A 16,279-nucleotide genomic window follows, 5' to 3' on the forward strand; every position below is an offset into this window, starting at 1 on the left:
TTTACTACTGTCGATACATATGTTTATATTTTGTACTAAAATAGATTATTCTAAGCTTGCTGATTCATATTTCACCAACAGAAAATATAAAGTATTGTTAAAAAAATTAAAAGTATTTAGATTTTTATATATTGGCGACAATGGAGTTTCATGTGATACGATTGGTCGAGTATATCAATAATTCTATTACTTAAATTACCAAAGTTAGCATAAAATTCAGTTAAATAAGTAAATAACAGATTTGGTCCACGTACAAATATGCAATTGATAAAATAATCACAAAATCAGGTTAATTGTTTGTGTTGATCCATGAGTTGAAGATGGCTGCAGAGATAGCAGTCGAAAGCTTGGAGCATTCCAAAATCTTAACTCGGCTGATATCCCGCGAAAACATATTAGCGAACCAACGCCGAGAAAGCCTCAAATCATACATTTATTAATGTTGCATTCCTAACCTCTCAAATATTAGTGATCCCATCAGCAGCATAAAAATTCTGTACTATAGTAAATAACATTTTGGTGATCAAAAACCTGCCCCGAATTTAACTCTTTTAACAACATCAACTACCCTGTGGGCACTTTTGCACACTGATATCTTAGAAATTCCGTGCTTATCTGCTAACCCACGGAACTGACAGCTAGTATGCATCCAATGCAAAACAATACAGTTCTCGCTTTGAGGTTAGGGCATCACTTTTCTCTTTTGGATGTTGGATATGATGTCCCATATCTTGTAGGTATGAGAGATTCCAGCGAAACGGGACTCGAAACGACTTCAGACTACCGCGTAAGTAGTGTCGCTACTGCATTATTGAATTATTTATTTTTGGTGCTGGGAACTTATTTATTAAGTTCGAGTATTTATTAAATACAATCTTCGTATATAAATACTTACGCGGTATTCTGAAGTATAGCGCGGGACTCATTCGAAACCGTTCATTAAATTTATACAATGATACTAACGTGTTATTAATTCTTGCCCGTAGAATTTTACGTATACGTCTTCGTTTGAGTAGGCCTAAATTCAATATCTTCGTCTGAGTCATTAGAACTCCTTAATAACATCAAAACTGCTTTAGTTTACGGTAATTCTTAATATTATCCACTTACTCAAAAATCAATTTAATAAGTATTTATTTATTGTATTTATTATCAAAAACCTGTCTCGAATTTAACTCTTTTAACATCATTTACCCTATGGGCACTTTTGCACACATCACTTAGAAATTTCGTGCTTATCTACTAACGCACGGAACTGACAGCTAGTATATTAAACCAATGCAAAACAATACAGTTCTCGCTTTGAGGTTAGGGCACCACTTTTCCATGTTGTATGCGATGTCCCATATCTTGGAGGAGAGATTCCAGCGAAACGGGACTCGAAACGACTTCAGTGTCGTTATTGTATTATTGAATTAATTTATTTTTGGTGCAGGGAACTTCTTTTTTAAGTGCGATTATTTATTAAATACAGTCTTCGTATATAAATACTCATGCGGTATTCTGAAGTATAGCGCAGGACCAGAGCCTTCTTTAGTTACAAGCCGGGGCCATACGTCGGCAACACTGTAATTATCTGTCACCCGGAGGCTGACCGTACAGTACACGTGTTTGTGCTAATGCCGATTTCCAATGTAAATTAATGTTACAATATAAGTGCGTGTCGATGGAATTATGTTTGCGGTCGTACCAAACGTTAATTGTTTATGTATTATAAACTAAATGCGTGTTGGTGATAAAAAAAAACAAGACAATAAATGAAAATAAAATGGTTGCAGTCTTTGGGAATTTTTACGGTTATGGATGACAAAGTAATTGACTATTCTATTAAATATTGTATAACCACATTTTTATATTCTTATTTGTGATTTGTGTGTATCAGAATTCTAGTCAAATTGTTGGGTCTCGCCTGCTATATCAATAAAGTTACGCCGTTGGTTTTCAAAGTCATTGTAAACAGCTGTTTTGTGATCCCATAAATGTTGCAGTTTTGTTGAAGATTCGGAATGCCTGCTATACGTCAGAACTATCTATAATTTGTACATGCATATAATCACTTTGTTGGTTTGGTCAATGTTACTTACGTCCCGCCCACTATACAGACATAGGCCAATTTTACACATATTTAGTATAACTTGTTGCTTCTTTGACAGGTTAGGTTTGGTTAGTTTAGGTTTTTGTTATAGCCTACCTTGCATATACGATTATAGCGCAACACTGGCAGTGATAAAAGTGAAATATTTGTTCAGTGGGCGTTGGATACTCTACATTCACCCACTTGGTATTTACAGGATTTAAAGTCCACTGAGTTTACGCTAATTGATACATACATGTACTTAATAGATAATGTTGCGTTTTGTTACGTATTATGTTGAAGGGATATGTTTTCATTTTTTCATAGATTGTTTTACTTGGCTTAACTGTATTTACATCCTCATACTTTTATTATAATGGGAATGTCAATAGTTTCTTCTGTTTACATTTTATTTTAGACCTATTTGCATAATTCACATTCTTAGCTTGTTTTCTGTAGTTATATTTATTTAAAATTATATTTTAAAAAGTTTATAACAAATAATTTAGGATAACAGTATTGTTATGGTGACTGGCCAGGTTCAAACTAAAACTGGCTTCCTGGACATCTGAAATATTTATAGAAAAGCACGACATAATCACATGAAATTAAAATGCATATGATATCCTACACCTTTCATGTCAGAGGTGAAACAACATTAAGCGACAAAACATTGTCAATTTACTAGCCACATAATGGTTAATTGATTGGAATAGGGTATTGCAAAAGTACGTCATTATTTTATTTATTTTTGGTACAAAGTAACATTTCTTTAAGTATTTATTTATTTTCCCTTGTACCATCAATAAAAAAACAAGTATGTTTTTATTTTTTTTTTAATTATAAGTGTAGTTGCTATGACACATAGGCACACAGAACTTTCTAGGCATCTGAAATATTTGTAGAAAAACACGATAGATAATCGCAGAAGATAATATTAAAATATATCCTAAACCTTTCACAGATGAAACACCATTAAGTCTCAAAACATTGTCAATTTGCTAGCCACAAATTTGTTAACTAAATGGAACTTAAGAATACTGCGTAGGAACTTACGTCTTTATTGCATTATTGATTTTATTATTTTCGGTGCAAGGAATATCTTTTTTATTTATTTATTTACCTTCGTACTATCAATAAAAACATGTTTTTTTGTAATTATTTTAAGTGGCAGCCTTTGTATGTAAGTAGCCTATTACGCCGGATTCTGAAGTATAGCTAATTGATTGCAATAAAACACTACTTTCGAACCCGTAATAATTTACATCACTACTCTGAATCTTGATCTTACCTTTGTGCATGAAGTAATATTGAAAAAATACGCGTTACGTATAACGAAAGCAATGAATGAGCAAACACAATATCACTCTAAAATCTCCCGCCTCCACTCTGCGTTGCCAAACCTACCCATGCCCCGGCTTGTAACTAAAGAAGGCTCTGGCAGGACTCATTCGAAACCTTTCATTAAATTCATACAATGATACGAACGTATTATTAATTCTTGGCCGGAAAATTTTACGTATACGTCTTTGTTTGATTAGGCCTAAATTCAATATCTTCGTCTGAGTCATTAGAACTACTTAATAACATCAAAACTGCTCTAGTTTAATTCTTAATATTACTCAGTTACTCAAAAACTAATTTAATAAATATATCTTTATTGTATTTATTCAGAATTTGTTGCAATATCAAACTTTACACATCTCAGAGCTATTGTAGAAAAATGTGCTAACTTTACAAGTAAAGTTTACACGTTTGTAAAATTACCCTTCATTGTGAAACAGAATGCTTGTAAAGTGAGCAAAATTTAATTTGTAAAGATATTATTTCCTTTGTAAAGTTCAACATTACAAACAAATATTGTGAAACAGAAGTTTACAATCTACAAGCAAAGTTTACAAATTACAAAGCTTGTAAACATTGTGAAACAGGCCCCTGCAGCCAGGACCTCCTATATTACCGGACCTGACACTGTGAGCGGAAGTAAACAAACATGGTGGACAATACAGTGGTTAACGCAACTGTGAAAGTATACGTACTTCATGTGAATGTTTATTGTGTTTCTTGTATCATTTGCCTCTAATATAATCGTTGAAGGCTTTATAAGTCAGTATATAATAATAGAATTGTGGCATTATAATTAATATACATTGTTTTCGTAGAGATCAAAGCTTGAAAGTGTTATGTTGTTAATCTTAAAACGCCTCACACGTGTAGTGTCCCAGGTTGCAAATCGAATTACAATAAAGAAAGTCCGTTTGTACATGTATTTTTGTTTCCAAAAGATATAGATTTAAGGGATAAGTGGACAAGAAGCATTCATCGTGAACATTTTACCCCAACCCAACAACTCAGTGGTAAGAAAACTAGCAGTGAAGTGCAGCAAGGTTTTGGCCAACTTATTTATTAATAATTACTGCAAGGTCCAAAATGAAAAGCAGGCATTGAAAGACAAAAATAAAACCCACCGAAAGTGTTCCAAGTTCAAAAAATAGGCTGCTGTGCTCTCCAAGCCGTGAATTCTTCATCGTTTTTAGTTTACAGCCTACCTAATTCCTTGTGTAGGCCTATATGTATAAGTGGATATTACAGTGATAAGCTATAGTGAATAGTGTCATTTCATTCTGAATCAACATTAGTGGATACAGTGAGAAATTACAGTGCTGTGCTCCAGTGGCGGTTCCTCGGGGGAGGGAAGGGAGGAACGTCCTCCTCACATTTTTGTTCTTTTGAAAGTAAATACCAAATAAAATATGTGCCTTGAAATTCGAGAAAGATTCGATAATTTTTAAGTTCACAGCTATAAGAAAAACTCGGTTGATCGAGTTTTAAAAGACGCGCGCTCATGTGTTGTAGAAAACTGTGAGAAAGATGCGAGATTGTCTGTGTGGAGGAAAGGCACTCCATTCCTCCTCTACTGCAGTTAACACACATAGACAACAGCGCACTAGCGGCCAGAGAAAGAAGCAGAGTTTTAAAGCAAGTAAATGAACGGAGAGGGAGGAGATCCTCCTCTGAATCAGCGCATGGGCGGGAAATAGAAACCGACTGGTCGTGCAGCAAGCTCGCTACCGCTGCCATCTAACGATGCTGCATACAACCAGACTACGGGTAAAAACAGTTCTAACGCAAAGCTATGAGACACCATGCAAACTTTTAAATTATAAATCAAAAATATTATTCATAGCACTTTATATAGGCTATTCTTCATGGTTTGAAACTTTCGTGGATATTTGAAAGTTAAAGTCGGGTTTATGTAAAACAAAGAGGAAGTAGTTCTACGTAGTTGGCCCCTGAAATTCACTTCTATTCATTGTTTACTAGACAGGGCAACAGCCAAGCTGTCAGTTTTGTACAAATATATTTGAAACTGAAAGTAGGTACTGCAAACTACATTATTTTTAACATAAACAATTAATCGGCCACCGGCAGCTTTGAACAATAATGGTAGTATGACTTTACAAGAACTGACATTCTTCAAAAGCATGTGATACTGAACTTGTAAAATGTACATGGGAACAAGACCACGTTGGAAGGTGCAGTGTTCTCGCTTTCCTAACAGATTATTTCCCATTCCCATTTCCGTAAAAAGTTCCGGTTATGTGTTAGTAGCTAATCTCTTCCAACACGTGTGATACTATAGTGTGCTCGAAAAATGCTACGAGGTTGTGAATTTCCTTGTAATTGTTAATTTGCGCAATTATTCAACAATGAATGGAAGTGAAAACATAATATATTTTGGACAATTTAGGAAACTCAGTTTACAAGAACAGAGTATTGCCATACAGAAGGGAAGGCCAACCCCAACACTACCTGGTCTTACATATATGCATTTAGGCTAATTTGTAGCATGTTTCATTTAAGAAGGTGTCATTTCGTGCTGTTAACTTCTTTCCTCCTCTCAAGAAATATGCAGGAGCCGCCACTGCTGTGCTCTCCAAGTTGTGAATTCTTCATCGTTTTTAGTTGTACAGGTACAGCCTATCTGATCCCTTGTGTATGTATAAGTAGATATTACAGTGATAAGCTATAGTGAATAGTGTCATTTCATTCTGAATCAACATTAGTGGATACAGTGAGAAATAAATTACAGTGCTGTGCTCTCCAAGCTGTGAATTCTTCATAGTTTTTAGTTTACAGCCTATCTAATCCCTTGTGTAGGCCTATGTATAAGTGGATATTACAGTGATAAGCTATAGTGAATAGTCTCATTTCACTCTCAATCAACATCAGTGGATACAGTGAGAAACTACAGTGAATAGTGTCATTTCACTCTCAATCAACATCAGTGAATATAGTGAGAAACTATAGTGAATAGTGTCATTTCATTCTGAATCAGCATCAGTGGATACAGTGAGAAACTACAGTGAATAGTGTCATTTCATTCTGAATCAGCATCAGTGGATACAGTGAGAAACTACAGTGAATAGTGTCATTTCATTCTGAATCAACATCAGTGGATATAGTGAGAAACTACAGTGAGTAGTGTCATTTCATTCTGAATCAACATCAGTGGATATAGTGAGAAACTACAGTGAATAGTGTCATTTCATTCTGAATCAACATCAGTGGATATAGTGAGAAATCACAGTGAATAGTGTCATTTCATACTGAATCAACATCAGTGGATATAGTGAGAAACTACAGTGAACAGTGTCATTTCATTCTGAATCAGCATCAGTGGATATAGTGGTTAGTGCCATTTCATTCTAAATTTAATAAACATCAGTGGGCACAGTGTTAAACTGTACGTAGTGAATATCTAGTTTTATTTTTAACCAATCTCAGTGAATACAGTGACAAAGTTTAGTGACTAGAAGACAGGACTCCATATTATATAATTTCCAGTTGCTGATGAAATCTATTTGTATAATCCAGGTAAGATTTCCTAAATCCTGCAGTAGCAGCTATTCAGTATTGTATTACTGTCTTCTACTTCCTCACAAATCTGAATTTTACAGGAGTTAATTAGGCAATTGCCAATATTCATATATAAAAACATATAGGCCTAGGCTTAATATAATAACGTACTGAAGCTTTTAATCAGTTGTTTTCTTTTATTACTGGTGTATATGTAGGGATATTTTTATGTTACTGAGTGTCCATTTATGTAGGTAAGGAACTTTATATAGTATAGTATACTTTATTTATTTTGTTTAGTTAATAAGTTAAAGATTATCCAAACTCTAATAGGCTTTATTATTAATTGTTTCATTGAGAATTTTGTTAAAATAATCTCATCGATGCCGTATTTATTTTAACTCATTGCAATCTACGAAAGCCCTCTTCCGGCCGCCATCTTGGATGCCAGTGTCAGGTCCGATAATATAGGAGGTCCTGCTGCAGTTCGGAGTCGTGGCGCTACTGCTCCTGCGTTCGTAATACCGCATCGCGATAGTTTACACTACGCCCGCAGCTACACTCGCCTTGGTCGAGTAGCAGCAGCAGCAATAATAATAATAATAATAATAATAATAATAATAATAATAATAATAATAATAATAATAATAATAATAATACTAATAATAATAATAATACTAATCATAAATCCGTAGCCGTAGTAGTAGTAGTAATAATAATAATAATAATAATAATAATAATAATAATAATAATAACAAATCTCTGACGCTACAGCCCTTTAAGGGCCCAGACCGACCAGCCGGCTTCTGGCCTCACGTACACATACCGAAGTAGAGGTGGACGATTATCCAACCAGAATGGAGGTATCATGTGGTTAACACGATAATCCCCCCAGCCGATATAGGCGGTTTTCGTAACTGGATTTCGCTACCAAATCGTAGCTTCCCAAGTGCATCATGATGCTGGGTGGGCACTGGTCTCATACATTGGCCGAAATATGAGAAAATTTCTTGTCCCATGATAAATCGAAACAGCGCGCATTCCGTGACGCGAGTTCTAGGTATGATGCTTTAGACGAGAGATAAGAGTATCGAATCAAATTTCTACACCAACAGACTAGTAGCAGTAAATGATTTCATAATCAGAGTGCACGGTGTATCACAGTAGCAATGCCCAAAAAAATCGAGCCTTTTTGAGAGAGGTACATAGGCTAACAACCCTTTCCGATGCCAAGTACAGTTACGTGAAAATCATAGGAGCTTAAAAAAAACGTAGTTTCGTTATTTCCAAGAAAGGCATCTTATTTGTAACTAATAAGACTGGCAAAGCTCGGATGGGATTAATTCCAGAGTGGAAAAAGCAAGCAAATCCATCCCCCGTCACAAGTTCCCGCACCACATGAGATGATACAAATTAATTCCATTCGAGCTTTACGAATCTTATTAAGTACACAGAAGATGCCTTTCTTGGAAATAACGAAACATCGTTTATTGCAGGCTTCTTTTATTTTCACTTACCTGTACTTGGCATCTGAAAGGGTTGTTATGTACCCCTCCAAATAGACTCGATTTTCTTGGAAATTTCTGCTGGGAGTCGCTGTACACTCTGACTATGAGATCATTCACTACTGGTCTGTCACCTCGCGTCACAGTTCAGCTGTCGTGTGACTCCTAATGTCATTCAAATTCGTTATCAGAGATCGGAAACAACCCTGTATATAGCCTAAATGTAAATGTAGGACTACCACTGACGATTACAAAAACATTTTAATTTTTTGCTCATTTGTTTGGTTTGAACCAATGATTAATATTCACTTTTTCATAACGCTATAGACTTGTTACTTTCTGTTGGAGGGTTATATTTGATCCGAGAGCATAAAAATTTCAAACCCTAATTATTTTTAAAATATAGTCTATTAGCTTACGGATGAACTCCTCAGTAACAGGGAGCTTCCTTATTGCTCCTTCACCACCGCTGTGGAGTATTGGTTAGCATTCCTGACCATGAAACGAACGGGCCCGGATTCAAATCCTGGTCGGAACAAGATACCTGGTTGAGATGCTTCCCGGGTTTTTCCTCAATTCATTAAGAGCAAACTTTCGGCGCTGGACACTGGACTCATTTCGCTAGCATTATCGCCTTCATTTCATTCAGATGCTAGATAATCATAGCATTGATAAAGCGTCGTAAAATAAATTAAAAATAATATTACTCCATGAAAGAATATTCTTGGTTGGCTGTACAGTCATCTCCGCATTTCTTTCACCACCACGTCATTCGTTGCAAATGAGCATATGATTTGCCTCAAACTTTTCTTCAGCGGTACTAACAGATGATAGTGGGATATGGCATGGAGATAAATTGTACCTGGGTACGGGAGCACGTCCCAGCCAAGTCGCGTAAAGATATCTTATGTGGCTTATTTGTAGTTTGAAAGAAGTTTTCATGAAGAAAGTTGATTTTTTAGACAATTTTCCACATCTTCCGAACCTTAGACCTATAGCTTGCTCAATTTCTGTTTCAAAATACTACAAGAGTATACCGCATTATTTGTTAATCTAAGAGAATATCGATTTTTTAATGTCCCAAAAATTCGTGGCAATTACCTTTCTCTCAGATGATTTCACCTTAACCATCTTTCGGTGGTGGCGAATCTGAAGATTACCACTTTTTCGTTAGCAATCTTAGACTCAGGAGTTTATTTACTGGCGTACGGTATCCAAGTCTCAGCGGCTGTCACAATTCTAACCTACAATGTCTTTGAATCTAATCAAAAACTTCTGATCCTCCTCGTAGCGTTGGAGATGTTGGAACAACGTTCAACTCTTCTTGCTTTTTTGTTTTTTTTTTTTAAGTCAGCAGTGTTGAAGATGTTGAAAGAGAGTTGAACTCGTCTTGCTTTGCCTTTCTTTAACGTGAAACGTTACGAAAATCTCAATATCTGACGTCAGTGCTTAGAAACAATAATGAGTTATGTCATACTATTCTGACGCCACTTGCTTAGCCACTCAGATGAAACACAGTAATTCCAACGTAAATATTTGTACTTACTTACAAATGGCTTTTAAGGAACCCGAAGGTTCATTGCCGCCCTCACATAAGCCCGCCATAAGTCCCTACCCTATGCAAGATTAATTCAGTCTCTACCATCATATCTCACCTCTCTCAAATCCATTTTAATATTATACTCCCATCTACGGGTCGGCTTCCCCAAAGGTCTTTTTCCCTCCGGCCTCCCAACTAACATTCTATATGCATATCTGGATACGTCAATATGTGCTTCATGCCTTGTCCATCTCAAACGTCTGGATTTCAAGTTCCTAATTATCAGGTAAAGAATACAATGCGTGCAGTTCTGTATTGTGTAACTTTCTCCATTCTCCTGTAACTTCATCCCTCCTAGCCCCAAATATTTTCCTAAGAACCTTATTCTCAAACACCCTTAATCTCTGTTCCTCTCTCAAAGTGAGAGTCCAAGTTTCACAACCATACGGGATAACCGGTAATATAACTGTTTTATAAATTCTAACTTTCAGATTTTTTGACAGCAGACTTGATGACAAAAGCTTCTCAACCGAATAATAACATGCATTTCCCATATTTATTCTGCGTTTAATTTCCTCCCGAGTGTCATTTATATTTGTTACTGTTGCTCCAAAATATTTGAATTTTTCCACCTCTTCAAAGGATAAATCTCCAATTTTTATATTTCCATTTCGTACAGTATTCTGATTACGAGACATAATCATACACTTTGTCTTTTCGGGATTTACGTCCAAACCTATCGCTTTACTTGCTACAAGTAAAATTTCCGTGTTTTTCCTAATCGTTTGTGGATTTTCTCTTAACGTATTCATGTCATTCGCATAGACAAGAAGCTGATGTAACCCGTTCAATTCCAAACCCTCTCTGTTATCCTGAACTTTTCTAATGACATACTCTAGACTCTAGAGCAAAGTTAAAAAGTAAAGGTGATAGTGCATCTCCTTGCTTTAGCCCGCCGTGAATTGGAAAAGCATCAGATAGAACCTGGGCTATACAGACTCTGTTGTAAGTTTCACTGAGACACATTTCAATTAATCGAACTAGTTTCTTGGGAATATCAAATTCATTAACAATATTATATAAAAATTTCTCTCTTAACCGAGACATATGCCTTTTTGAAATCTATGAATAACTGATGTACTGTACCCTTATACTCCCATTTTTTCTCCAATATCTATCGAATACAAAAATTCTGATCAGTAGTCCATCTGTTACGCCTAAAACCGCACTGATGATCCCCAATAATTTCATCTACGTACGGAGTTAATCGTCTCAAAAGAATACTGGACAAAATTTTGTACGACGTCAACAAAAGTGATATTCCTCGAATGTTACCACAGTTAGTCCTGTCCCCCTTCTTAAAAATAGGTACAATTATTGTACATATATTATACAGGGTGATTTCGTTCAAAGTGTACAAACTGCAGGAGATGATTCCTGAAAAGATTTTTTAATTGGGTTATTTTACGACGCTGTATCAACATCTAGGTTATTTAGCGTCTGAATGAAATGAAGGTGATAATGCCGGTGAAATGAGTCTGGGGTCCAGCACCGAAAGTTACCCAGCATTTGCTCTTATTGGGTTGAGGGAAAACCCCGGAAAAAACCTCAACCAGGTAACTTGCCCCGACCGGGATTCGAACCCGGGCCACCTGGTTTCACGGCCAGACGCTCTGACCGTTACTCCACAGGTGTGTACTCCTGAACGGATAAGGAACAAAAATTGTGTAATAAACATACGTCCGGAAATGCATAGGTTCTGTGCTATAAGCATTTATTTATTCATTCCTTCAGCAATACTACAATGCAATGCACGACGCAGTATCATGAGGTCACAGTTAGAGGAGGTATCCGAAGTGACTCCCACGGGCCTCAAGGCATGCGTGTACGCGCCGTAGTAGAGACTGACGCACACGTTTAAATATTCCAGGCTGCATTCGGATGGCGTCACAGGTAGCCCGAATGTGTTGTTCCAGTGTCTGCACGTCCCGGATGGGTTCAGCATACCCGACTGCTTTGAGATGCCCCCACAGGTAGAAATCTAACGGGTTGAGATCAGGTGACCGAGGAGGCCATGGAACTGGCCCTCCTCGTCCGATCCATCGACCGGAGAAGATGTTGAGATGACTCCGCACGGTAATACGGAAATGGGCTGGAGCATCATCATGCAACAGCCACATAACCAGTCGTACTGCACAAGGAACGTCATCCAGCAGAGGAGGGAGGGTCACCCGCAAGAAGTTGAGATATGCCTCACCTGTGAGGTATCCTGGAAGGACGACTGGTCCAACGAGACGGTCACCAATAATCCCTGCTCACACATTGAGGCTGAAACGGTGCTGATGGTTCACTTCCATCATACCACGGGGATTCTGCATATCCCATACATGATTGTTGTGGAGATTGATGATGCCGCCCCTCGTAAACGTGGCCTCATCTGTGAATAGGATGGATGACACTAAGTTCCGATTACGGGTGACCTGTTCAAGAACCAGCGACAAAACCGTTCCCGCACAGGAAAGTCCCATAAACGAGCCTGTCTCACACAAACGACGAAAAATTCCTGCAAACGTTGTATGTTTCGGGTGCTGTCGATGGGGGTACTTTTCCCGATACAGCCGTGCAGCCGTTCGCCCATTGCCATGTGCTTGTCCGTATGTAAATACCATGTCAGCCTGTTCGCGACTGGTGTATCTGACCATCGTAACTTAGCGCTGCACTACCTACACAAACACGTCCACTTTAGGTTTAGTCGGCACTACCACTGAAGCGGATGTCTACGTAATTTACCGATACAAATGCTCGTTACCGTCATGGAGAACAGTACCGCTCTCTAGTGACGAAAGCATGCATTCCCTGACCTACGTTCATTATACAATTTTTGTTCCTTATCCTTTCAGAAATCATCTCCTGCAGTTTGTATACTTTGAACGAAATCACCCTGTATATTCAATGAAGATATAGTTCATTTCATTTATTTAATGTTCTGCCCAAGGGCAGGCCTTTCACTACAAACCCATTTTTAACTAATACTCACTAATCGAATACTACCATGAAACCTAACACTCACGGTGGCTGATTCAAATGTGACAACGCTATCATATGCGGAGGATTCGTTCCGGGCTTTTGCGGTTAGTATTGCGTAATGATTATGCATGAGGGTGGATCGGGAAGTAACGCACAATTAAAAAAACGGTTAATAGGTAAACAAAAATAAAAAAATACACAAATAAACTCGCATCTTTTAGCTACTTTCCTACGTAAGCGCCAAGTTTCTCAACACATTTCTCCCATCGTGGTACCAGTTTCAATATATCCTGTTTAGAAGTCCGATCGAAGCCATCTGTGGACAGTTGATTGCACTTCTGCATCGGTCGCAAAGCGATGGCCGAGATTCATGCCATTCCCAATGAAATGATTCAACTTGTCATGAAAAACTTCCGAGAGTGCTTGCAGCAATGCATCAATGCCGATGGAGGCCATTTGCGGGACGTTATAGGCCTCTGCGAGACATGAAGTGGCAATTCATGTACATCCGACGTAATAATTAATTAATATCAGTATTAATATTAATACATAATAGTTATTTTATGTGCTACGCTGCGTTGCGGTTACAATTCGAGATTATAGTCAGATAAGTGTAAAGAAATATAACATACGGCGTGATACATGCACTTGGATGATCGATAGAAATGCCATTTCATATTTAATTAATTTCTTTTGCGTTTAGAATTTTATTACAATAATGCCAAAGAGAGGAAATAGCATGGTAGTAATTCCTCCAAGAAAGAAAGCGTGTGCCATCCACAGTACGCTTTAGGAATTTATAGTTCATATGTAGAACTGAAGAAAAAAGATGATGAAGGTTTATGCGCACGGAGACAATAACTAGAATAGCAAAATTATTAGGAATAACAACTATTCTTAAGCATACATTTCAAAGTGACATTCGGTTTTCAGAGCTTGTACTAATCATTTCACATGATCAAACAAAATACATTTTTAGGTTAGGTCTCGTGAATCGTAAACTGTTTACTCAAAGCAATGAATTTCATGTTGTCTGACAAAATACATTTAATATTAGATCATATTAAACTACTAATTACCAACATGTTGTGCGAGCGGTCCAAGAGGAAAATATAGCCCTACTCTTTAAAAAATTATTGAACCATTTAGAAAACACCTCTGAATATAAAGATAAGATGTGGTAAATAAGTAAATAAACAAGACAGCGTTATTGTTAATACTATATTATTATTATTATTATTATTATTATTATTATTATTATTATTATTATTATTATTATTATACTATATGGCATTCTATGAAGAAATGGAACACAGTTTTGATCAGTTATCTAGATATCACATGAACATTTTATTGGGGGATTTCAATGCTAAAGTAGGATGGGAGGATATTTTTAAACAGACTATTGGAAAAGGGAACCTACACGTGACTAGTAATGATAATGGCATTAGGTTAGTAACTTTGCCACATCATAAAATTTAATTGTCAAAAGTACAACATTTTTCCATAAGGATATAAGTACATAAATATACTTTGACTTCTCCAGATGGATTGACACACAACCAAATAAGAGTAGATCACATCTTGATAGATAAACGAAGACATACTATCATAGTAGACATTCGAAGGCAGACTGTAATTCTGACCATTATTTGGTAATTGGAGAATTAAGAGAAGGATTATCAGTAGCCAAGCGAGTATAATAATAATAATAATAATAATAATAATAATAATAATAATAATAATAATAGCCTAATGTGTCCCTTGAAGGGCAAAGGCCTCCTGCTAGAGAGTAGCTCTGTTTCACTAACGCGGTGAGCTACTCCGCGTTAGGTTGTGTCTAGTGTTTCTTTGTCTGGTTGGAGTTGATTTCGCTGTCACTTTGATTGATTTGATTTCACTAACACTTTTATTATATTGAATGCACTTTCACTGAATCAACTTGGGATGTTGTTTGTGGCTGGCTCTGTCTTCGTTTGTAGTCGACTTCCAATTGTTCTCCATGTTCCCCTGCTTCTTGCTATTCTGGACCATTGCTGGCCTGCTTGTGTTGTGTAGAAGTCTGCCCACCTCTTCCTTGGTCTGCCCCTGTGCCGGTCTCCTGTGCGCGGGTCCCACATGGTGGCTCTGTATGTCCATCTTTCGTCTTTCATCCGCGCGATGTGGCCTCCCCACTTCCACTTCAATTTGTTTGCTCTTTGTGTGACGTTTGTTGTTGATGCCATTTGGGACAGCGAATCATTGGAAATTCTGTCTCTCATAGATATTCCCAATATCTTTCGTTCCATTTTCCTTTGGCATATTTCTAGCGCATTCATCTGTCTGTTTGTTGTCGACCATGTTTGGCATCCATAAAGTAGTGTTGGGTAGACGCAGGTTTGTAGTACTTCGAATTTGAGTCTTCTGCTGATCGTCTTATCCAGAAGTATGAATTGGAGGGACCAGAAGGATTTCCAAGCTAAGGATATTCTTCTTCTTATTTCTTTTCCAGTCTTGTCTTTAAAGGAAATTAGTTGGCCTAGGTATGTGTATTCCGTTGCATATGGTAGCGTTGTTCCGTCAATTGAGATGGGGATTTCTTGTCTGTTTGTCATCAGCTGTGTTTTTGTCATGTTCATTGATAGACCTGCGGTTTTGCTTTGTGTACAGAGTTGTTGGAGCATTGACTGTAGTTCTTCTGGTGTTTTTGCGAACAGGACTACGTCGTCCGCGAATCTTAGGTCTGTTAGGTGTCTTCCGTTTATGTTTATTCCCTGTTGCTTGTTCCAGTTCATTTTTCTGAATACATTTTCCAAAACGCTTGTAAAGAGTTTGGGAGAGATTGGGTCACCTTGTCGTACTCCACGTTCTAGACGGAATGATTGACCTTTTTCTGTTCTTACCTTAGCAAAGTTTTGTCTATATATATTGCTCAATAGACGAATGTATTTGCCTTCCACTCCCTGTGTCGACAAGGCCTGCAGAATGCTTCTGTGTTCGATTGAGTCGAAAGCTTTGCTGTAGTCTACAAAGCCTAGGTACAAAGGTAAGTTAAATTCCTCTGACTTCTCTATCAGCTGGTTTATGGTTTGCAGATGATCTGTCGTGCTGAAACTTGTGCGGAATCCTGCTTGCTCGGGAGGTTGACTTTCGTCCAGGGTTTTTGTTATCCGTTTTGTTATTATCTTTGAAAACAGTTTGTATAAGTTTGACATCAAGCTTATAGGTCTATAGTTGCCTATGTCTTCCCTCGAGCCTTTTTTGTGTAGGAGGATAATTGTGTTTGTCTTCCAT

General features: G+C 37.3%; 1 protein-coding gene across 2 annotated transcripts in view; it reads right to left on the reverse strand.

The window, feature by feature from the left end:
- Snx27 (sorting nexin 27) overlaps nucleotides 1-16,279 on the reverse strand; it is a 311,819-nt gene that overhangs the window by 85,785 nt on the left and 209,755 nt on the right. The window lies entirely within an intron of this gene.

Source organism: Periplaneta americana, chromosome 5 (assembly GCF_040183065.1).
Source record: "Periplaneta americana isolate PAMFEO1 chromosome 5, P.americana_PAMFEO1_priV1, whole genome shotgun sequence".
NCBI lineage: Eukaryota > Metazoa > Arthropoda > Insecta > Blattodea > Blattidae > Periplaneta > Periplaneta americana.